The 24,480-nt window shown below is 36.7% G+C and overlaps 1 pseudogene; it reads left to right on the top strand.

The window, feature by feature from the left end:
• The first annotated feature begins 7,299 nt into the window (after positions 1–7,299).
• On the top strand, positions 7,300–12,122 carry LOC110913186 (annotated as a pseudogene).
• Positions 12,123–24,480: the final 12,358 nt, after the last annotated feature.

Below are 24,480 nucleotides of genomic sequence, written 5' to 3'. Positions count from 1 at the left end.
TATGCATTGATGACAAATTCGTATGTTGATTATGGGTGTTGAGAAAAACTAGCCAAAGTTATGGTTTTGATGAGGGAATTAGGTGTGAATAAGGTACCTGGTTCTGCTTGTTTAGATGTATAATTTGTCGGATAGTTACAGAAATTATACTTATAGAGGGATAAACGGTGTGGTGATGATAACCTTAGCTTGGATTTGACGAACCTAGATGTGAGTATATCTTCTTACTACTGTCTTGAAAATTCTCTTAATTATACTTTTTGTATGTACACATTAAGAACTCGAGTGCAAGTTTTGGCAAAAAATTCTAGGGCTGTTTTTATGCGTTGTACAGTAGTCAAGACATGCTATGAATGAAATATAAATAAGTTGGAGTGTTCTAGTGTGAAAACAGACCCATTGTGAAACAAAGTAGATAATAATTTTTCACTAAGATGAGACTTCTAGACCAAAAATGACCGATTATGAAATAACGTAAATGATCATTTCTTCACAAAGTTTTGTTTGGATCGATTCGTACATGTTTTGTTTCCGCTACGTTTAATTGTTTTTGTTTAGACCCGTGTAAAACGTTTTTAGTTTTATCTAAAAATAAAACGTTTTTAGTTTTATCTTTAAACAACAATCAAGTTTTACTTCTTTTAAAAGAATATGTTTATTTACAAGAGATGGCCTCCTTTACGTTTTGGTGATTGTGTTGTTCTGCGAATCAAGCCCTAACCGTGGTTGCTTTGTTTTATGGTTTCTTGTGTGTTGATCGTTTCATATCTATTTTTGCAGCTGTTTTGGAAGCATTGTAATATGATAGTTTTTTTTTCTTTTCCGATAGATTGCAAATTTGATACGAGACGAAAATTTGAAGTTCAAGAAATCAAGACGACTAGGAGTAAGATGGAGATCTTGGATACAGTGGGGGCATTCAGACTTGTGTGTTTCTTTTACGCCCCGCTTGTGGTATGCGCATATAATGTATATATATGTGTCGGTGCTTGGGGGCAAAAGTGAAAGTGCACTAATTTTAACGTTATTTTACTAATTTCGTGAAAATAACGTTAAAAGAGAGGGATGGTTAATCATGCATCATGTGGTGGCGTTGATAGCCGAAAGACAAGGGGGTACATGCACTAATCGGTAGTTGTCTCAATTGCTGAGTGTTATGTGCCTTATGTCCAAGGCTTGATGCCAAACTACTGTCGAGCCAGGGGTCTCACTAGAAGCAGCCTCTCTATTCCTACGGAGTAGAGGTAAGGTTGTCTACATCTTATCCTCCTCAGACCCTACCTTTGCTTTGCTATTGGTGGGATTTGCTGAGTACGATGATGATGCTCTAGCAAAACCGAACTTAGTGACTTGATTTACATTATTTATTGTGGTTGTTTTATTTCGGATTTTTGGTTCCAAATGACGATTATAGTAAGACGACCAATTGGTTTTAGACGAGTTTAAAACTTGTAACACAATTAAAACGAGGAGATTTCAAAAATTAGATTTCTAGTAATCTTGCAAAAGGTTAATGTTATAATAATAAGATTTATTTTATCAATATCAAATATACTCATTTTCATATCTGACATAATGTGAAGACTTTATTGGAGAGAAAAAACTTGTATTGATTGTTGTGTTTTACAAAGAAAAACTAGAGGCCTATTTAAACAAAAACAATAATCTAAAAAACGGAAACATATTGAATGGATGGGCTGGAAATAGGCTGGTGAATAGCTAGCAAATCTTTGATTGGAAATGATGACCAGATCTGATCCTATAATTTTGCCTTTGACAATCTTTTCCGTTTAACACTCCCCTTCAAGTTGAGTAGTGGGATCTCCAATACTTAACTTGCTCAGGCATTAGCTGAATATTTTCTCATTAACCGCCTTTGTTAGGATATCTGCTAATTGATCTTCAGACCGCACAAAAGCTAGTTCGAGTATCCCTGATTCTAGCTTTTCTTTAATGAAGTGTCTATCTACTTCTACATGCTTTGTACGATCATGTTGCACCGGATTTTCTGAGATTTGAATAGCTGCTTTGTTGTCACACATGATTCTAGTTGGTTCTGTCGGAGGAAAACCGACTTCAGTTAGAAGCTTCCGTATCCATAGTATTTCTGTCAAGCCTCGTGCGATTCCTCGAAATTCAGCTTCTGCACTGGATAGAGCAACCACCTTTTGCTTTTTGCTTCTCCAGGTAACTAGATTTCCACCGACTAGGGTGAACTACCCTGATGTTGATTTTCGATCCCCTTTATCTCCGGCCCAGTCTGCATCAGTGTACCCTTGAATTTTCAGATGTCCGTTTGACTTAAAGAGAACTCCATGACCAATTGTTCCTTTGAGATATCTCACGATTCTGCATACTGCTTCCATGTATGCTATTTGAGGCTGGTGCATAAACTGGCTAACCACACTTACTGCATAAGCTATGTCAGGTCGTGTGTGTGACATATATATCAACTTTCCTACTAGCCGTTGATACCTCTCTTTTTCGACTAGTTTTGCTCCTTCCTCCATTTGAAGTTTATGATTCACCATCATTGGTGTATCTGCTGGTTTGCAATCGATCATTCCCGTTTCGGCTAACATATCTAGGATGTATTTTTTCTGGAAAATAAAGATTCCTCGTTTGGACCTTAGTACTTCAATTCCAAGAAAATACTTAAGTCTTCCCAAGTCTTTCATTTCGAATTCTCGGAACAGGCTCTCTTTTAATTTTGTCATTTCTTCCTTGTCATTCCTCGTAATGATCATATCATCAACATATACAATTAGACATGTTACAAGTCTTCCTCTTTGTTTGATGAACAAAGTGTGGTCTGAGTTGCTTTGTTTGAATCCATATCCTTTCATTGCGAGTGTAAATCTACCAAACCATGCTCGAGGAGATTGCTTTAGACCATAAAGGGATTTTTTAACCGACATACTTCACCTGTCTTGAAATCTGTTGCAAAACTAGGAGGAGCTTCCATGTAAACTTCTTCTGTTAATTCTCCATGCAGGAAAGCGTTCTTTACGTCAAATTGATGAAGTGGCCAATTTTCATTTGCAGCTATTGAGAAGAGGACTCTGATAGTGTTAATTTTGGCCACTGGTGAGAAGGTTTCTAAGTAGTCGATCCCGTATGTTTGAGTATATCCTTTAGCTACCAGTCGGGTTTTGTACCTCTCAATGGTTCCATCTGACTTGTATTTCACTGTAAAAACCCATCGACATCCCACGGGTTTCTTTCCTGGTGGGAGAGTACACTTTTCCCAAGTATCATTTTTCATCAGGGCCTCCATCCCTGTTCTCATTGCTTTTTCCAGTTCTCAGATTCTAAGGCTTGTTTTACATTGGTTGGAGTATGTTCAGAATATAATGAGGAAGCAAACGCCTTAGTTTCATGAGACAGGCTCCCCTGGCTATGTTGGCTATCGGATAATTTGAGTTTCGAGATTCTTTTTCTGGGGAATATCGCTTGGGAGGAACTCCCCTATTTGCCCTTGGTAGCAACACATACCGTTCTGGTGCTTCCCTTGGTTCAACGTGCTCTGCTGTTGTTACCAGTTCTATGTGTTCATCATCACTATGATTAGGGGAGGCAGGAGAACTTTGTTCAGCTTGCTCCTGTTCTGTGTGCTCACATTCATAATGATTAGGGGAAACATCATAATTTTCAGGAATCTCATTGTTACTTACCTCGGGCATCAGGTTGGAGGGATTTTCTTCAGTGACACTGTGCTCAGTTGGTTGCGTTTTTTTGTCAGGCGGTGATTCTCCTTTGGTACTGTGATCTCCTCTGGTTATGACTTCCTCAGAAGATGGGAATCGAGTCACCCAACCTAGTGTGTCTATGTGTTCGTTCTCCCCCTGACCATTGGGTTGGGTGTTATAGAAGTATTATGTTTCAAGAAAGTCAAGGTTCATAGTAGTGTGTGTGTGACGTGTTTTTGGGTTGTAACAACGATAACCTTTTTGATTAACTCCATAGCCCACAAACACACATTTCTCGGCACACGGGTCAAGTTTTGTTCGATTGGTTTTGGGTATGTGAACAAAGGCTGAGCAGCCAAAAATTCGTGGTTCAAGAGTAAGAGGAGGAGGGATCTTGGCAAATTTTTCTAGGGCTTGTATGGGGGTTTTTAGTTCAAGAATATTTGTAGGAAGTTGATTTATAAGGTATACAGAAGAAGCAACTGCTTCGGGCCAGAAGAATTTTGGGACTTTGGATTCGATTAGGAAGGCTCGAGTCATCTCAAGAATTATACGGTTTTTGCGTTCGGCGACTCCATTTTGTTCAGGAGTATGTGGACAGGTGGTTTGGTGAATTATCCCCTTGGTTTGGCAGAACTGTTTTATGGATGCATTAACGAATTCCCCCCATTGTCGGACCGAAGAATTTGAATTTCTTTTTGAAATTGAGTGTGAATCATAGTATGGAATATAGTAAATTTTTCAAAAACTTCAGACTTGTGTTTCAAGAAATAGACCCACGTCATACGGGTACAATCATCTATGAATAACAAGAAATAACGAAAGCCTTGTCCCCCCGTAATAGGAGACGGACCCCATACATCAGAATGAGTTAATGAGAAAGGCACATTAACTCTTGTATTATTTGGTTTGAAAGGTTGTCGATGGCTTTTAGCAAGAAAACAAGTTTCACAATTTATTTTATCATGAGGAGAAAAAAGTTTAGGGAATAAAAGATGTAGATACCCAGAGGATGGATGTCCGAGACGCCTATGCCATAACCATGCTTCTCGGTTTGTAGTTCCATGAGCCAGCATCACAGTACCTTGTTGAGCCATCTCATCCACATAGTACAACCCCTGATGCTCAGTGCCACGTCCAATAATCGTCTCCGTCCTGATGTCCTGTAAGATACAAAAAGTGGGATGCATTAGCACTACGCAATTTAGTTCTTTTGTCACATGACTGATTGATAGTAATTTATGTGACAATGATGGAACATAAAGGCAATTTGAGAGTTTTAACGTTGGGGAGATTTCAATTGTTCCCCCCCTTTCTGCACGCATAACCTCTCCGTTCGCAGTTTGAATATGAGTTTTTCGCGGTTTGGATGCTGACACCAAATCAGAAATTTCATATGTCATGGTGTCGGTTGCCTCACAATCGAAAATCCAAGATTTATTTTTTTTTATAACCGCTCTGTACGGTATTCGCCTTTCCCATTTTTTTTTTACACCTGCTCCCCAACCTCCTTTTTAAATCTTTATCCCCACCAAAAGAGATTCTCTTTTTTTTTCTTAGACAAAAGAAACCACGTGAGCACCTTTTTTATTATTTTCTTTTTATTTAAAGAACAACTATTCCAACCAGCCTTTTGTAGATAATCACAATCACCTTCAAGGCCATTCACCACATACCTCCACTCACGAAAAACAGCAATAGTTTACCGGAGAGAACCTGCTCCTGCAATCGCCGGAAATCGAGAAGATGACGTCTTCTTTCTTTTCTTCTTCACTAGAAGAAGACACCTGCAACTCAACCCTAATTGTGGCGGCTGAAGATGAACGATGGTGACGGAATCGCGGCAGCGATGGTGGCTGGATCTTGAGCCTATGGTGCGGCGGGTTGATGGTGGTTTGTGGTTTTCAGTTTTGGGTAGCAACGAAAGGCTTCTTTTTAGCCGGAGTTGTCTTTGTTGCCGGCTTGGTTTTGTGGTAGTTTGACTGAACAAGTTTGTTTGATTTTGGTTTGAGTTTTGGGAGTTTTGATTTTGGTTTTGGTTTGGGTTTGGGATTTCTTTCGGATAGACTGTAAATGATGAGCAAATTGTTTCAGGAATCAGAAACACTGCTCTGATACCATGAAGACTTTATTGGAGAGAAAAAACTTGTATTGATTGTTGTGTTTTACAAAGAAAACTAGAGGCCTATTTATACAAAAACAATAATCTAAAAAACGGAAACATATTGAATGGATGGGCTGGAAATAGGCTGGTGAATAGCTAGCAAATCTTTGATTGGAAATGATGACCAGATCTGATCCTATAATTTTGCCTTTTACAATCTTTTCCGTTTAACATAATGTTGGTCCCTAGAGGTGGATGTAGATCACCTAATCCTTGTTGTTTAACACAAAACCAAGTGCGGAATCCTTGATTATGTGTAAATCAAGCCCAAGAACACACAAACACAAGAAAGATTTCACTGTTTAAAGATCAATATATATTCCAACAGAGTATTGATACAAAGGATTACAATAATGCCCTCTCTCTATTGAAACTGTGCTTTCTTCATAAAACAGGGGAGACTCACTGCTATTTATAGCACATAGCAATAGCAATAGCAGTGAGATTACAACGAAACAAGTCCCCTTGACAACTAAACCTATCGAAACAGATAAATGAACATCGAAATACATTTTGTTTATCCTTCACATCGAAATAGGGAAGCATCGTATCGAAACACAATTAAATAATGTGACATCATCATCATCGAAATAGGATAAGGACATAAGCTCCATATCGAAACCAGGGACGAAGCTTAGTGGAAACCCGGGGGTGCAGCCCCCCCCCCCCTCCCCGAATGTTTCAGTTAGAAGTGTAAAATTTACGATTTTTCGTCCGAAAATTTTAAAATTATAAAAAGATCGCCCCCCAATTATTAGCAGAAGGATGCTAATTATGAGGTCTTGGAACTCGACGAACCATGACGAACCGAACCGTACCGCATCCAAACGAGAGTGCATCAACACATAAATATATTTTGGGTATATAAGAAAAATAAAATAAAGAAATAGCCAAAACCGTTAATTGAAGAATAAAAGTTCTTCAATTTGTTTTGTTAAAAGTTCATGATCCACAATTGGTTCCAGGCAGTTATATTCAAAAAACTTAAATATAATATTTGTTTAACTGAAATTACTTCCTAGAAATTTTGGTCCTTGTTTAATTTAAAGCAAACTTACACGGTGTTTTTACTAATAAGATATTTCCATTGCTCTTCTCTACGAGGCGCATTATATGGGGCCATGCATGAAATTTCCTCCTTATTTTGCTTCAAATGAATAAAATATGTTCTTGTTTTATATATTTTCCTTCTGTTTTCAATAAAAAAGTCAACGCTTGAAAAGTCATGCAGCAACTTTCCTCCGAGTTTACATCAAATGATATATTCTTCAATTATGTTACTCTAATTTCCATCATCTCACATCTCTTAATTTTGTTTTTATTAAGAAGTCAATGACTGAAACGTCACGTAGGAACTTTCCCCCTTGTTTACATCATCTCACCTCTCTAAATATCCATGTAACTTCAGTCCGGAAAGCAAAACAAATTAACCACATCTATCTTTCTTCTCAACTTCAATTTGTTTCCAATTATGCCCATTCAAAACACATCAATGGCCTCTTCTTCTCAGTCGTATAATTGTGATGTGTTTCTTAGTTTTAGAGGAGATGATACCCGCAAGACCTTTGTAGATCATCTCTACTCGGCTCTTGTAGATCGAAATATCTCTACTTACAAGGACGATGAAACACTTCCCCGAGGTGAACCCATCCGTCCATCCCTAATCAAGGCTATCGAAGGGTCACGAATTGCTGTTATTATATTCTCAGAAAATTACGCAAATTCTTCTTGGTGTTTGGACGAACTTGTACATATTATGAAATGCAAAGATGAGAGAGAACTAGTTGTCTTGCCCGTTTTTTATGGTGTGGATCCCTCAGAAGTGAAAAAACAGAAAAGAAAATATGAAGAAGCATTTAACAAACACGAGGTGGAGAACAATAGCAAGGTTGAGTTATGGAGAAAAGCACTTGTTGATGCAGGTGAAATTTCTGGATGGGAACTTAAAAACACCGCAAATGGGTAATGTGACTTCTTTACTTTTTTAATTTGTTATTATATGTTTAATAAATTTGTTAATATATGTTTAAAGTGCAAGTGACGCATTAATACATTTATTTGCCCATCAAAGAGGCCAAAGTTTGGCATGAACTGAATTAGTTATTGAGCTTTGAGCTTTTTAATACTTTTTGAGCTAGCCATAGTTTTCGCTAACATAAAAAGTTATTGTTAGTATGTATAATTTAGGCCATGGGGTATGGGGCTTGGGTTGGGACGTGGGTTGGGGGAAAACGCCTAAGTCATCACTCCGGGGGCTTGGGTTGGGGCTTGGGTTTGGGGCGTGGCCCCTTTGGCGTGGGTTTGAAGCTGGGTGTGGGGCGGGCTAGCAAGGTGACATGGCGAGCTCTCAATGGTCATGTGTCAACTCATGCCCCCAACCCAAGCCCCACCATATCCCATGGGCGTGGGTTTTTTTTCCCATTCCACGTGTCAACCAATGCCCAACCCAAACCTCAACCCAAGCCCCACCATACCCCACGGTCTTACTTGTATCTTATATCCACTTATATGTCGTTACTGTTGTCGCTGATTAGTCTATACATATATATATATATATATATATATATATATATTATAAAATTATAAATTGATATTATCTTTGTAAAAGCTATTAACAATTTGTATTAACAATGAGTTCCACTTATTGAAACAACAAGGTGAAAGTGGAGCGTGTTTTCGGGGAAGTTAAGTCATTGGGCTTTTTGTGGTATAAAAATAGGGTCAAAAACAATCCGATTTCGTGGTCGAATTCGTATAAATTTATAATTATGTAGTTGCGTTGTAGTTGCCCGGTTCGGTTTTCGTTCCTGGGCTTGGTTGTTAATGACGTTTTCCTTTAAAAAAAAAATTGTGGTCTATTTGTGAAGTTGACTTTGGTATGGTCGATCTATTTCATTAATGATCAAAAATTTATTGCAACTCGTCAACTTAAATTTTTTTTGGCTAAATTACCGGTCTGTGAATTGATGTGAACACACACTAATCAGTCATGTGTGCAATATGTAGGCATGAATCGAAAGCTATCAAAGAAATTGCCGATACGATTTCAGATAAGTTGCTTTCCATAACTCCAGATGTTAATGAGGACCTTGTAGGAATAAGGGCTCGCTTGCAAGAACTGGAAGCACATTTAGATATTGGGTCAGGTGGTGTGCGCATGGTTGGGATTTGGGGGGTTGGCGGGAGTGGTAAGACTACACTTGCATCTCTCTTTATATGAAGATCTCTTGTCGTTTTCAATGCCATTGCATTGTCGATAATATTAGGGAGGAATCAAGAAAACATGGTTTAAATACTCTACAAGAAAAGATTTTAGCTCGGATTTCAAAAACACAAGTTGAAGTGCAGAGTGTTCACGTAGGAAAGCACATGATAAGAAGTAGGTCAAGTCGTAACAATGTCTTAATTCTTCTTGATGATGTTGATGACATTAAGCAACTAGAGGCTTTAGCCGGATCACGTAACTGGTTTGGTAGTGGGAGTAGAATAATAATCACAACAAGAGACGAACATGTGCTAGTAACCCATAAGGTAGACCAGGTATGTCCAGTCACATTATTATCACATGAAGAGGCTCTCCAACTTTTTAATAAACATGCATACAACAAAAATAACCATGTAAATAATTATGATACTCTTTCATCACATATGGTTTCTTATGCTGCTGGGCTCCCATTAGCACTCAAAGTTTTAGGTTCGTTTTTATATGACAAAGACGAGAAGGAATGGGTGAGTTCCTTGGCTAGACTAAAAGATATTCCAGACATGGAAATTATGGAAAAGCTCAAAATTAGTTATAATGGACTTAAACCTGTAGAGAAGGAGTTATTCTTAGATATTGCGTGTTTCTTTAGACAAACGTTGTTCCTAGGTCATGCAATGGAGATATTTGAAGCTTGTGGTTATCACCCCGATATAGGAATAAAGGTGTTGAGACAAAAAGCTCTCATAACTATGGATGATGATTTTTTGGATATGCATGATCTGGTTCAAGAATTGGGATATTACATTGTTAAAGGGGATCATCCTAACGATCCTGAAACACATAGCAGATTTCTTGAAAACACCATGTATCTTGCGGGTGTAACAATGGTACATGTTAAGATATCTAACTTTTCAAATATACATTATATGTACATATAATGATATATAAACTCAAATATGTACATTGTTTTCTCCTCTGTTGCAGGAAAATCACAAGATTGAAGCAATGGAACTTTATCCTTGTTGGTATGGTGATGGTGCTTCATCACGCGTCTATAAGATTGTATCAAACATGAAGAAACTAAGATGGCTTAGAGTATTTCAAAATTTTGAAGATCATGCCGAAGGCCCTAGTTTTCTTTCAAATGAGTTGAGGTATATTAGCTGGAAGCATTATCCTAGAAGTCCATTCCCGGACTGTTTCCAACCAATGAAGCTTGTTCATCTGAAATTGACTCACAGCTTGCAAAATGAACTTTGGATGGGTTACAAGGTAATTCAATTATTTATTTGATATTTTAATTTGATTTCTGTGGATGTACTAGCAACACTCTTTGTCTCTTTCTACCTTCGAATTAACTTCTGCATGTTTTTATACACTGACTAGCATCTACCACATTTGAAAGTGCTTCAACTCGATAACATGAAGAATCTACACCGCACACCAGATTTTGATGGACTTCCATGTCTGCAAAAGTTGGAACTCACAAATTGTGATAAGCTAACAGAAATTCACCGATCACTTGGAAATCATGCAAGTCTTGAACAAATAAGTGTATCGAAATGTGATGAGCTTAGAATTATTCCAACGATTGTTCAGATGAGAAAACTCAAGACTCTTGAAATCGAAAGGTGCCATAAAAGTTTGGAGTTCCTAGAGATCAAATCATACATGGAAAGCTTGGTAAAGCTGTCTTTGCAAGGTATGGGGATAGATTCTCTGCTATCGTCAATTGGAGAACGTTGTGGCAACCTTATTTCCCTACGCTTAATACTTTGTTATCATTTGAAGATCGTTGAAGTCAACTTTGATGGATTAATATATTTGAAAATTTTCGCATTACATAAATTAGAATACCTGCAGATGCCAATTTGCAATAGTACCCCTTTAAGACATTGGTATGGAAATCAACTTTCTAGTTGGTTGCAACCATCATGGACTCTTAGCTTACAAAAGCTGGATCTCAGTAACTGTAATTTGACAGATGGTGTGATACCAAATGATATTTGTGAGTTATCCAACTTAAGAGAGTTGAATCTAAGTCACAACTATTTTACAAGATTCCAGTTCAGCCTCTCACAACTTACTCAACTCAAAGTCCTCAACCTCACATGGTGCGAATCACTTGTTGAATTTCCCGAGCTCCCATCAAGATTAGCTATCCTCCGAGCAGATGCATGCTGGGAACTTGAAGCTATAGGAGATTTGAAAAATAAATGTACACGATTATGCCAAGTCTCACTTATGTTTGGGAGTAGTATGAAAGATGGTAGCAGATTGCTAGAATGCATGCTTCAGGTATGTACTACATCCTCTTTGTTTTCCAGTGTCAACTTTTTAAGCTTTTTAGATACAGAAATATTGCGATCTGATGAAACTGTGTTAACTTCTTAGGAAAATGATAATCATAATATGATTATGCAACTTGGAGGCTTTGAGATTGCAAAAGGGTTTATTTCTCCTATTCTTAGAAAGAGTAGACGTAGACTGCAACTTCCAGAGAATTGGCACAATGACTTTTCTGGATTCTTAATATGTGCTATTCTGAGTGATGATTACCGGTATTGCTCTCTAAGAATGAAGAAGGTGACGAGTGGTATGGAATCTGAAGATGATGTGGTTTGGGAGGAGAGTCATATTGGTGGACATCGTACAGTGTTCTGGTATATTCCATTTGCTTCATTCTATCGACACACTGCATGGTGGAATTCAATAGGCAATGAGGTTTTTTTTTGTCTTTGACAAGAGAAACTATAATGGTAGAGTTGACAAGAGTGGGTATGGAGTTAGACTTGTTCGCCGGAAAAGTGGAAGTGGTCCAACAAAAACACCAGCAGCACAAGAAGAATCTGAAATTTCCGATTATGCACCGGAATTCGATAGTTATAATGAATTAGAGGATGCTTTATATGTTAGTTTAGTTGAATCTGATTGCTCATAGTATCAATACATTGTTACATTAATAGTTGTAAACGTGGTTAATCCCTCAGTCACACCCTTAGAGGAGAGAACTTGTATTATACAACTATATTACAAAATAAATACCACGTACAGTTACATTTAATTACGATTTATATCCAAAGTATTCAAGATATGTTTAATTATAATTATATGTTAAGCTCACAGCCTGAATCTGAAATAGCCTATTTTGTTACTTCGATACCAAAACCATTTAGCCTCTATACCTACCAAAAAGGATTCGACAGAGTTCCAAAGGTTTATGACCATACTATTCTGTCACTTGTGTCATCGCATGGCAAAAGTTTAATAACTAATTATTTCAGTCTGGTATTCAAATCGTTTCATAATATTTTCAGTCGTTAGTTCAACCAATTGATAGATTTTGGTTAATTTGTTTGTATTCGTATTTGTTTTGATTATGCTACCAATTATAGATCAAAATATATAAACAAAAGTAATTTTAATGCTCGAAACATATCTTTTTGATAACGGCTTTCCTTGTAATCGAATGAAAAAAGAAACTGTAGTCAAGTTCAAAACAAAAAATGGTATTACTAGACCAAAAAAACAAAAAAAATCAAAATATCAGGTGCAAGAAACCTTGGTGTACCATTATTCTAACTATTTATAAGTGAAATAGAGAAGGTAGAGATAGTGTACAAAGTGTGCGTGAGAAGTGTAAGAATATTTTAAACTATTAGATTTTTGATCTAATGATTGAGATCAATAGAGACCAAATTATAAATTGTGGTTTTAATTATATAGTGTCTTTGTATATGTTTCAAATTAGGTAACCTCTCCTAAATTCTAGTGATTCATTCCTAAATTCTAGCGATTCAAATTTAACTGCTAAATTCTATTGATCTTAAATTCTAAAAATACAAAAATATGTAACTGCTACAAGAAATGTATAACACTATACATCCATCATATAACACCATATAACACTATGTAACATTATATAACACTATATAACAATATATAACACTGTACATCCATCATAGAAATGCTACCAGAAAAATATAACACTATGCATCCATCATATAACACTATATAAACCAAAGAACACTATATAACACCATGTTACACTATATAAAAATATATAACACTATACAGTTTTCTGAATGGTGGTTGTACTATAGAATTAATAAGGGGAATTGGCTTGTAATAATCCCATATAGACCTTATTGGTCATTAATAATTAAACCTCAGAATATTCCCACCACCAGTCCCACCTTTCACCTATTTTTCCTACAACGGTCCCCCGTTAAAAAAACTTAACGGAGTTAAGCTTTTTTCCAAATTACAAACAGATTTTTTAGGGCTTTTGATCAGAACTATAATATGAGTCTATTGATGTAAAACTTACTTCGAAATTGTGCTCCAAGTGACTTGATTTTGGTTAATTGGAAATTTAAACACTCGAATTGAAGCACCGTTTTCATGGTTTGGAGTACCGTTTCGAGGCAAGTTTTACATCAATGGACTCGTATCGTCGTTCTAATCAAAAGCCCTAAAAAATCTGATTATAATTTGGAAAAAAGCTTAACTCCGTTAAGTTTTTTAACGGGGGACCATTGTAGGAAAAATTTGTGAAAGGTGGGACTGGTGGGGGAAATATTCTGAGGTGGGATTATTAATGGCCAATAAGGTCTAGGTGAGATTATTATAGTCCAATTTCCCAATTAATAATTGATGGTGTTATATAGTGTTTTTTGGTGGTTGCTTAGTTTAGTTAAATCTGATTGTTCATAGTATCAATACATTGTTACATTAATAGTTGTAAACGTGGTTAATCCCTATAGCTCACTCACACCCTTAGAGGAGAGAACTTTTGTATTATACAACTATATTACAAAACAAATACCACGTACAGTTACATTTAATTACAATTTATATCCAAAGTATTCAAGATATGTTTAATTATAATTATATGTTAAGCTCATAGCCTGAATCATAAATAGCCTATTTTGTTATTTCGACACCAAAACCATTTAGCCTCTATTCCTACCAAAAAGGAATCGATAGAGTTCCAAAGGTTTATGACCATACTATTGTGTCATTTGTGTCATCACATGGCAATAGTTTAATAACTAATTATTTCAGTCTGGTATTCAAACCGTTTCATAATATTTTCAGTCGTTGGTTCAAATTGATAGATTTTGGTTAATTTGTTTGTATCCGTATTTGTTTTGGTTATGCTAACAATTAAATATCAAAATATATAAACAAAAGTAATTTTAATGCTCGAAACATATCTTTTTGATAACGGCTTTCCTAGTAATCGAATAAAAAAAAGAAAAAGTAGTCAAGTTCAAAATAAATAATGGTATTACTAGACCAAAAAAATCAAAATATCAGGTGCAAGAAACCTTGTTGTACCATTATTCTAACTATTTATAAGAGAAATTGAGAAGGTAGAGATAGTGTACAAAGTGTGTGTGAGAAGTGTAAGAATGTTTTAAACTATTAGATCTTTGATCTAATGGTTGAGATCAATAGGTAACAAATTATAAATTGTGTTTTAATTATATGTACTGATTTGAAAATTGCATGGGTAATAGTGTCTTTGTATATGTTTCAAATTAGGTAACCTCTCCTAAATTCTTGTGATTCATTCCTAAATTCTAGCGATTCAAATTTAACTGCTAAATTCTATTGATCCTAAATTCTAAAAATACAGAAATATGTAACTGCCACAAGAAATGTATAACACTATACATCCATCATATAATACTATATAACACTATATAATACCATATAACACTACGTAACACTATATAACAATATATAGCACTATACATCAATCATAGACATGCTACCAGAAAAATATAACACTATATAAACCAAAGAACACTTTACAACACCATGTAACACTATATAAAAATATATAACACTATACAGTTCTGAATGGTGGTTGCACTACAGAATTAATAATTGATGGTGTTATATAGTATTTTTTGGTGGTTGCACTACTGAATTATATAACACTACATAATTAGAATTATATCGCACCAAAAACCATTATATAACACCATATAACACCATGTAACACTATATAAAAATATATAACACTATACAGTTCTAAATGGTGGTTGCACTACAAAATTATATAACACTGTAGAATTAATAACCGGTGAACGAGATGACACAAATTCGTAGACTAATTCTTAAATTCGAATTCTTTTAATAAAGGGTGACGGTTATTTTGGAAAGTTATCTTTTAATCAATTAATTGAAAGAAATAGAAAATTACTAATTCACCCTTTTGAATTAATTTAGATATAGGACACTTGGCATCACCATATTATTTCTCACTCTTCTCACAATATTAGATTAATGTACAGGATCCTCTACCTATATATTTAAAAAGAAAGCTAATCTAAGCATTTAAATTGTGATTATGATAAAAGACGATTACAATAAATCTTATACAGGCCAGTTACAGTTGTCCGAACTAATATATTTTATATAAGGGGAAAGTGAATATGGTGTTGTTAAACACCTAACCTTACATACTAAACTATCAAAACTACGTAGTTTTGATGATGGTTTTCTAAAAAAATATGATTTTTATTCTTTTGTTTCCCTGATTCCATACCCACTGCGGATGAAACTTGTCCGCTTGCGTTCAAGAAATTCCTATCAATTTGCAATACAACTCAATTTCCAATCGCAATCGCTCAAGAAATTATCCCATGTCGTTCATCAATTTCACCATCAAAATCAATCAAACAGTAAAGAGCGGCAAAATCGTTTTAATTAAATCTTCAACTGATTCTTACATGCGAATACGAGGTTAGTTAAAGGGTAATCGTAACGACCTAACCAGTGCTTAAGAACAAAATTTGAAGTCTTAGTTCTACAACTAAGCGAAAAGCAAATAAAATTTGTTGATGCATATATGTGGACGCGGCTCGTATCGGTTCGGCTCGTCTACGAAATGAAGTCCGAAGCCCAATATCCACCATTGAGTTTTGGAATAAACGTGACTTAATGTTTTGAAGTTGATGCTTGTTGCTGAACTATCTTTCTGTTTGCTGCTGTCTGCGGCGAAAAACCCAGCTGAATGAATGACGAAATACCTCATCAGTCTCTTGATGAAAGAACTACATCTGCCTGCATGACGAAAGACCAACATAATATGAAGTTGACGAAAAACCTCATGGTGAAATACATGTTTCGTCAACTGAGTTAAATGACGAAAGACCTGCTGTCTTTCGTCGACTCAGGTTTTTCGTCCGGGCCTTTCATCGTTGCAGATGTTTCGTTGATCTGAGCCTATATGAACAATAGAACTGAATACAGAAGGTGTGTTACACAGAAGAAGAAGATAGACAGAACAGAGAGCTTATTTCAGAGAGTTTGTTTATTTCTTATTGTATCATCTTGTATCAAACTCTTTGATTTGAATATACGAGTGAACGTTAATCGTTATATCTTTGTCGTATATATCTCTCGCTCAGTTTGTGTCGTAGCAAGGATTCCGCACCTATTCCGGCATCTGAAACAAGATCTCGTAGTTGTCCGACATTCCGCAAACGGACCTACAATTGGTATCAGAGCGTAAGGCTCGATTTCTTGTTGAAAACCGAGTTTCCGGTGTGATTTTCGAGCGGGTTTTGAGTGTATTTTGTATAAATTTTCAGAAACCAAGTTCTGGATCTGTGTTATTTGGTGTTGTTTTTGTTCAAAACTTGTTAAAATCATTGGAGATTATCAAAGTTACAAGTTGTTTTGAGTTTCGACGTCAAAATTTGAGCTCGACAAATTTTTCCGGTGAATAGTTTTTGGCCGGAAACATCATTATATCATCGGAGTTCATCTGGATTTCTGGGTTTGTGTTGTTTTTGCATTATTGAAAGATTATAATATTAATTGTTTGAAAATACTGTCATACAAATGATGGCTGTTTGAAAAGAGTGGTTTTTCAAAGTATGGCTGTTTGAAAAAATTGTCATACCAACTTTTGTGACAGACAAGATAAGATTTGCTAAATCTTTGAATTTTTTTTACCAACCTTCACAATTTCCAATCCATATTATTTGTAAGTTTTTGAGGACAATTCTTAGGGGATCATACTTGAAAATTGGGCCAGGAACTTACTCTTCATTCCACGAAACATCAGGATTTTTTTGGGCTTATCCTTCTCCAAAGTGTTATTTCTCCTTAGTGGGCCTGCTTCTTATTATACACGAAATACAATATATTTCGTGAGTTTGGAGTTCTCTTGGACTCCACGAATTTCTAACATTTTTTTCGTGGGCTGGCATTCATGAAGAATTAGTTAGATTTGGCATTGGGCTTTTAAAGTATCTTTCATGGATCTGGTTCATGGACCTGTTTTGTAGAAGTGGGCCTGACTTTCATCTTTCACAATTTATGTTGTGGGCCTCATTTATTTTTCGTAATATATTTTTTGTGGTCAAGCATTTTTCATGGACATAGACATCCATAGTTGGTTCACAGTTGCTTAAAAATTAGTTTTTAAGGTTGTTCGTTTCAATTCATCATGAGTACACACCTTTGGGGTCAAGCAATTTCAGGATCTCAATCTTCAAATGATCCTTCTCATCAAAGTAAACCGAAAATGGCAATAGATATGTATGGTCGTTGGATACCGGATCCTAATGCGAGCAAGTATACGAGCAAGGGTTTATCTCCTTCATGGGCTCAGTCTCCCACACTGTCAAATAACACGTATACGAGAAAGGATTTAGCAACCGATATGTATGGAACACCACGACCAGTTGCCTCAGAGCAAACGGCTTCTGTCTCAAGAACCGATATTTATGGAACACCACAACCAGTTGTCTCAGAGCAAAACTATCGGTCTACTGGACTACCATCATTTCTTGATCCAAACTACAATGATCAAATAAGAACGGTGTTTTATGCCAAAATTGTCAAGGATGTCAGCAATGATGAGTCCTTAGGAAATGATGACAGTTCTGAACATGACGGTAGCCCAGTTAAAGACGTTACAAGCTCAGTTGAAGAAGGTACAAGTTCAAATTCAAGCGAGGATGGATCAGAATATGAATCAACAAGGAAGGTTGTTGATTTTGAGGCAAATGAGTCAATATCTTAGAGTGAATCCAGTCAGGTATGTGTCGATGAACCAAGTTCTGATAGGTGTGATAGTTGTGTTAAATTAAGTGATAAATTGTCGGACTTGCAAAGCAAATATGATGATTTGCAAAGCAAATATGACGTGACATATATCCACAATCAAAAGTTGATAGTGGATCTTTCAAAATGCAATGAGGCTAACATGTTTTATGAAAACCATGAAAAAGAGTTTAAAACGATGATTGACAACTTGAGAAAAGATAAAACCGAGCTAACTAAAATGGTTTCAAGAAAACAAACTGACATAAACTGTTATATCAATCGTCTCGAGGTCATGCAAAAAGAGTTAGCTTGTGTTAAATCTGAAAGTGAGCCGATACATCTTAAGCTAAATAGTTATTTAAACTCTAGTTATGTGCTGGATCACATCATCGATGTTCAGAAAGAGAAAAAGGATGTCACGTGCATTGGATATAAGAAATGTCCACCACATGTTAGACACAATTATGATGCAATGCTTGATGAGGAGAATAGACCTTATTTGGAGCAATCTGTTCCTTTAGACATTGAAGAATTTGCAACCAGACTTGTTACAAGAAGGAAGTATCATCAGATTCGGATGTGTCAGTATATACGAAAGTATCAACTGTTGAACAAAATCAGGATCCTCCATTCATTGTTGAGGATGCTGATTCTTCAGATGATGAATCCGAGGATACTAACTCAGCACAGTCTGATGCAAAGGACATACCTCTTGAGAATCATATTCTATGTGATCCTCCCGCATAACCTGCTAAGACTGTTCTAGTTGAGTTCACGTCTGCACAAGATTGTGAAAGCATGAATTTGCTTTACACGTTGATTGGATCTGATAAGATATATTCAGACAAGGATTTCCCAATCAAGAACGTCAATCAATCCTTGATTGATAAAGTTTTTGAAGATTCTACTAGTAAGTTTTTCGGAATGTTGAGCCCAGGAGTTGTAGTAACTCAGTGTGCTCCTATCCCAAAATCCGAAGTTAGAAAGAAATACGGGAATCAAAAATTGCACCACAAAACAATCAACGAAAGCAAAGTCACGCCCACCAAGGAAATGGAAAAGGCAAACAGAGCCACAACAAGAAAATGGTTCGGAAGGTAAACTTCGTGAAATCCCGAGGGACATATAAAATTGAATCTTTTGAAAACAAATCCAACACAGATTTTGTTATGCAAAAGAAAATTTTGAAAAGAAACAGTCAAAACAACTACACACAACACACAAACTGTTGTGATGTAGGACCAAGTACCTCAAGATCACGAAGTTCATCATCAAGCTCCTACAGTTATGATCCTCCGAGGTTTGTTAAGCGGAAATCATGTTTCGAATGTGGTGAGTATGGGCACATTGTCAGAAACTGTCCATATCTCACCAAGGGAAAGGCAAAAGTTGATGCCCCCTATGGTAACAGTTACCGTAAAAGATCTGTTTCACGAAGACAGGACCCTCATCTAGTTAAACAACCAGAAAAGAAACAGAAAAAGAAACAAAGAAAAGAAGTTGAAAAGGCTTTAAAACCAGAGGTTGTCCAAACGCAGTCTATTAAATCAGATGTTAAAAATGAAAAACAAAAACAGATTTGGAAACCAAAATCGGAAATTGTTTCATGGGGAGCTACTTTAATTCCGAATTATCGGGAAATGGATGTCACAATTCTCGATGATGACGGACGACCCAAGTCTGTGAAGGCTTGGGTCCCTCTCTCCAACTAATCTCTGAATGAGTGTGCAGGATGTCCTAGGAGGAACTATTGATGGTCTTAGGATTGTTGATAGTGGAGCGACCACGCACAAGATCGGCGACATAAGGCTCCGAAACATTGTTGTATCCAAGGAGAATACTGTTGTCTTTGATGGAGAGAGGAGAAAAGAAGACAAAAATGTCCGATGAAGGAATGATGGTGAAAGAATGTGGTTGAATGAAGTTGAAAAATTCGACAAGATGATAAATGTGCCAAAATTTGGTTGTTATGGTTTTTGAGCGGGTCGACAGGAAAGATTCCAATGAAAACTACGCGCCTGCAGCACGTCTGAAGCCTTTTGAAGATTCATGGATTTTTTTTCTTCCGCAAGAAGTTCAAAGTCCACAAGATGAACGTGTAGGGTACTTTTCTCTACGGTGTGATTGAAGAAAATGTGTTTGTTGAACAAACCACACCGAGTGTGCGGATACCTTGGAGTGGATTAAACAACCGCACGCTACTTCAAAAGGAGAAAGACGAAAGACCTTCGCTGGTGCAATGTGGAAGACCAGCCGGACCCGGAGGTTTCTGATGTTGTTGCTGTGAAGATATTTCTTGGATTAATTGAAGTAGCTGCAAAATCGACCTTGAAATCCACACCGGGTGGATATCCAGTTTGGGAGAGCACTCAGATTCCTGCCAATGCACAAAGAAGTTGCAGGATTACGGTTTTAAATTTCTAATCTCTCCTATCCTTGATGATTTTTAAGCTGCTTTATGATTTACTAACAACTCATACAACATTCCTTGACCAGACACGTTGATCTCCAATATCACCTCACACGTGATCCTTTCAATATGAAACTCGTCAATGTTGTTAAGGTCCACACCGATGACCAACGTGCCAACCTTTTTACCAAAGCATTTGACAAATCACGATTTGATATTTTATTACTGGTAAACGACATTAAGGTCAAGCAAGAGTAAAACCAACATCGGAAAATCATTTTTGTAAATATTTGTTTGTGTTTTCTTAATTTCTCGTACTTTTTGCATTTTAGGGGGAGTAAAAACGAAAAATACAAAAACATTGAAAAATTTTAAAAATCCCGAAACATCGAAAAATTTCAAAAACACAAAAACAATAGAAAAACAAAAATGAGTTTCCTGGCGAGCAAAAGAGAATATGATAGTACGTCAGTGGTCTGTCGAAACCTCTTTAAACCTTAAATGAAAAACAATAAGTAGCTCTATATAAGATGTATTGGTAGGCTCACAATCATTTTAAAGTGTGATGGGTGATATAAACTAAACCGACTGAAGACTGTGTGGGAACCACTATTGGCATATGGTCTTGGTACCGAAATTTCATTTGAGAGATTGCCGAGATTCTGAGATATGTGGTCTTTATGCTGTTTATCATCTGGGTATCATGGTTTTTTCTTTTACCGAAAATAACGGAGATGAAGTCTTGAACTTCCATGATACCATACATACGTGTACATATTGCATACGACCTCAACAAGTGATCAACAATCACATGTCCAAACAAAATAAGTGATAATATATCACATTTATCTGGGAGTCAAGTTCATCTCTTTGTTATACGTTAGTACTGACCTGTTCACGTACTTGCTCCTGTGCCCTCTTGTATCTGAATATCAAGTTCCTCATCAATAAATGATTCTATCACACAGGACTTGTTTTCAAAACAAAATAAGTGAGTATCTCACATTTTCATATACGTTGAAAACAGTTGATAAATGGCATACTCACCAGTAAGATGAACTCTCGTGCATACCTTGATACGGGAATGTGTCGTGTATGGATGAACACCGGTCGGTAAGTATAAATCATACCTTAACGTATCCCCTCGCCATGATTACATCTGATAATTTGAGCTTATGTGGAAAGCAATACCGATAATCGTTATAGGATGCTTATCTAAATGTTAACTAATTGAACAACAAGAGCGTTTTGGCGTGACCGTACACTGATATGATTCTCTTACCCTCGAAACTCGTAAAAAGATTGTCTGTAAATATTCATTTACTACTTTCAGTTTCTGCATCTTTGTATATATTTATTTACTGCTTTCAGTCTTTAGATTTGAAATATTCAAAATACCAAAAAGATTTTAGGTGTGTTTTAATATAAACTTTATAAAAGGCAAAAAGATTTTATTTCAATCTTATTTTTGATTACCCGATGTTGGAACTCGAGTCTTCGTTACCTGAAATCTGATTGAAAACCAAAACGACCGATTCTTCATAAACGGTCGAAATTTGCAAGTTATTGAAAGTTAAAAACCAAAATTGAACAATTTGTTATACTTTCAAACTGTCGGACGGTAGTTGATTGAAAAATGGTCACAAGTGTGTCGTTTGTTTATGTTAACTATATTCCAAGCAGTTGTTCTCATTACGTGTTTAGCTTTTTTGTATGTGCAGATGCTACAATCAAACCAGCTAAAGGCGAAGAGAACGTGTTCGATAAGTAGCTTCGGAATGAAGTCACGACGTGGAGGCACTCAAAAGATAAAGATGATCGAGTTGCCGCTGACCTATCATCAACACCTCAAGGATTTAAGTGCTGAAAATGGAGTTTATTTTAAGGGGGAGTTTGTTAACACACTTCCTAAATAAAAGAGGGAGTTTGTTGATACACTATCTACTTACGACACGTGAAGACCTTGAAGATCCTCTGACATGAAAGACATGGAAGATGAACCCTCACGAGCAGCGTCCAAGGGGGAGTTTGTTGATGCATATATGTGGACGCGGCTCGTATCGGTTCGGCTCGTCTATGAAATGAAGTCCGAAGCCCAATATCCTCCATCGAGTTTCGAAATAAACGTGACTTAATGTTCTGAAGTTGATGCTTGTTGCTGAACTATCTTTCTGTTTGCTGTTGTCAGCGGCAAAAAACCCAGCTGAATGAATGACGAAATACCTCATCAGTCTCTTGACGAAAGAATTACATCTGCCTGCATGACGAAAGACCAGCATAATATGAAGTTGACGAAAAACCTCATGGTGAAATACATGTTTCGTCAACTGAGTTATACGACGAAAGACTTGTTGTTTTTCGTCGACTCAGGTTTTTCGTCTGGGTCTTTCAATGTTGCAGATGTTTCGTCGATCGGAGCCTATATAAACAACAGAACTGAAGACAGAAGGTGTGTGACACAGAAGAAGATAGACAGAACAGAGAGCTTATTTCAGAGAGTTCGTTTATTTCTTATTGTATCATCTTGTATCAACTTCTTTGATTTGAATATATGAGTGAACGTTAATCGTTATATCTTTGTCGTATATATCTCTCGCTCGGTTTGTGTCGTAACAGGGATTCCGCACCTGTTCCGGCATCTGAAACGAGATCTCATAGTTTTCCGACGATCCGCAAACGGACCTACAAAATTGAAGAAGCTCAGGTATTTACTATTTTATTGTTTGCATTAGCCCGACTGTTATTTAATCGCTCATGGGTTCAAAAATTGTGTAGGTAATCTTTTTTTACATTGAAGTTTCCTCTATACTGATTAATCACTGAGTTTAATATTTCTTGCCTATTGTGTTAATATGTTTTTTTCTATATATGTTAATTTGCCTAAACTGTTGATCACTTGCCAAGTTGATGCGGGCCCAAGCGTAGAAGAGCGGGCCATCCGGTACTTGGAGGCCCAAGATCGCGTCACAAAAGGGGCCTCACTGAAATGGCTCTAACTTGGGCTACGGAGGTCCGTTTGGGGCGTGTGACCAGTCAAAACGAACGGGAGAACGAGCTCTATCTTGCTGCAAACGCCTACGGCGGTTTGGGTCATCGTCCGGGCCGAAAAAACGCTTATTTCTATTAGTTTTTTCCATTTTTATGTTTTTTCAAGTATTTTGGGCATTTTGTTTTTGGGCTTGTGTTTGGCCCGTTGTCTTTTTTAGGCCCGTTTCGAATTTCTGTCATTATTTATATGTCCCTTGAGTGAATGAAACAATCAGACTTGAATTTTGAGAAAACTTATTTTTCACTTCAAATTCCGTGGCCTTTGGGTTGCAATTTGGGGGTTGGGGAAGAGACACACGGGTATTCGTAGAATCAACGTGTTGATCTTCGTTTATCGTATCACTCACTACATCACAAGTGTTAACTTGCCCGCAAAGTTTATTAATTTTTAGTTTACCGAGAAAGCATGTAGTAATAGCTTTTTTACATAATTTTTAAGATGGTTTTACAAGCCTGGCTAACTTGTTCCTGAAGACTCTGGTTGTACGAAACCAGATACATGAGGTGCGGTATTTGATAATAGCCGTCGCTACCCCTTGATGCTTCGGCGGTAGTGTAAATTTTGGAAACATTTTACGTTTTTTCGATTTCGTTACCCATTTTATATGAAATGTTACCTCTCCAAGATTTTTTGTGGATCCGCCACTAGTGCCAGTATCCTACCGGTGTTGTAACGAAATAAATCAGCGTCGACTAAAATCTTACGGTAACCAACGAAACTGATAACGACTGAATTCCAATATTGTTACATGCAAAACCCACACAGACCAAATTCCCGCCGCGAAGCATAGTAAGGGCACTCGGGTGGGCACGTGATGGCCAAACATCACGTGTGGACGTGTATCAAATTCCACCGCCACCATGAAGTTCAACGAGTGATGGGTTTGTT

Source organism: Helianthus annuus, chromosome 2 (assembly GCF_002127325.2).
Source record: "Helianthus annuus cultivar XRQ/B chromosome 2, HanXRQr2.0-SUNRISE, whole genome shotgun sequence".
Classification (NCBI taxonomy): domain Eukaryota; kingdom Viridiplantae; phylum Streptophyta; class Magnoliopsida; order Asterales; family Asteraceae; genus Helianthus; species Helianthus annuus.
This window is presented reverse-complemented; position numbering and strand designations above follow the sequence as displayed.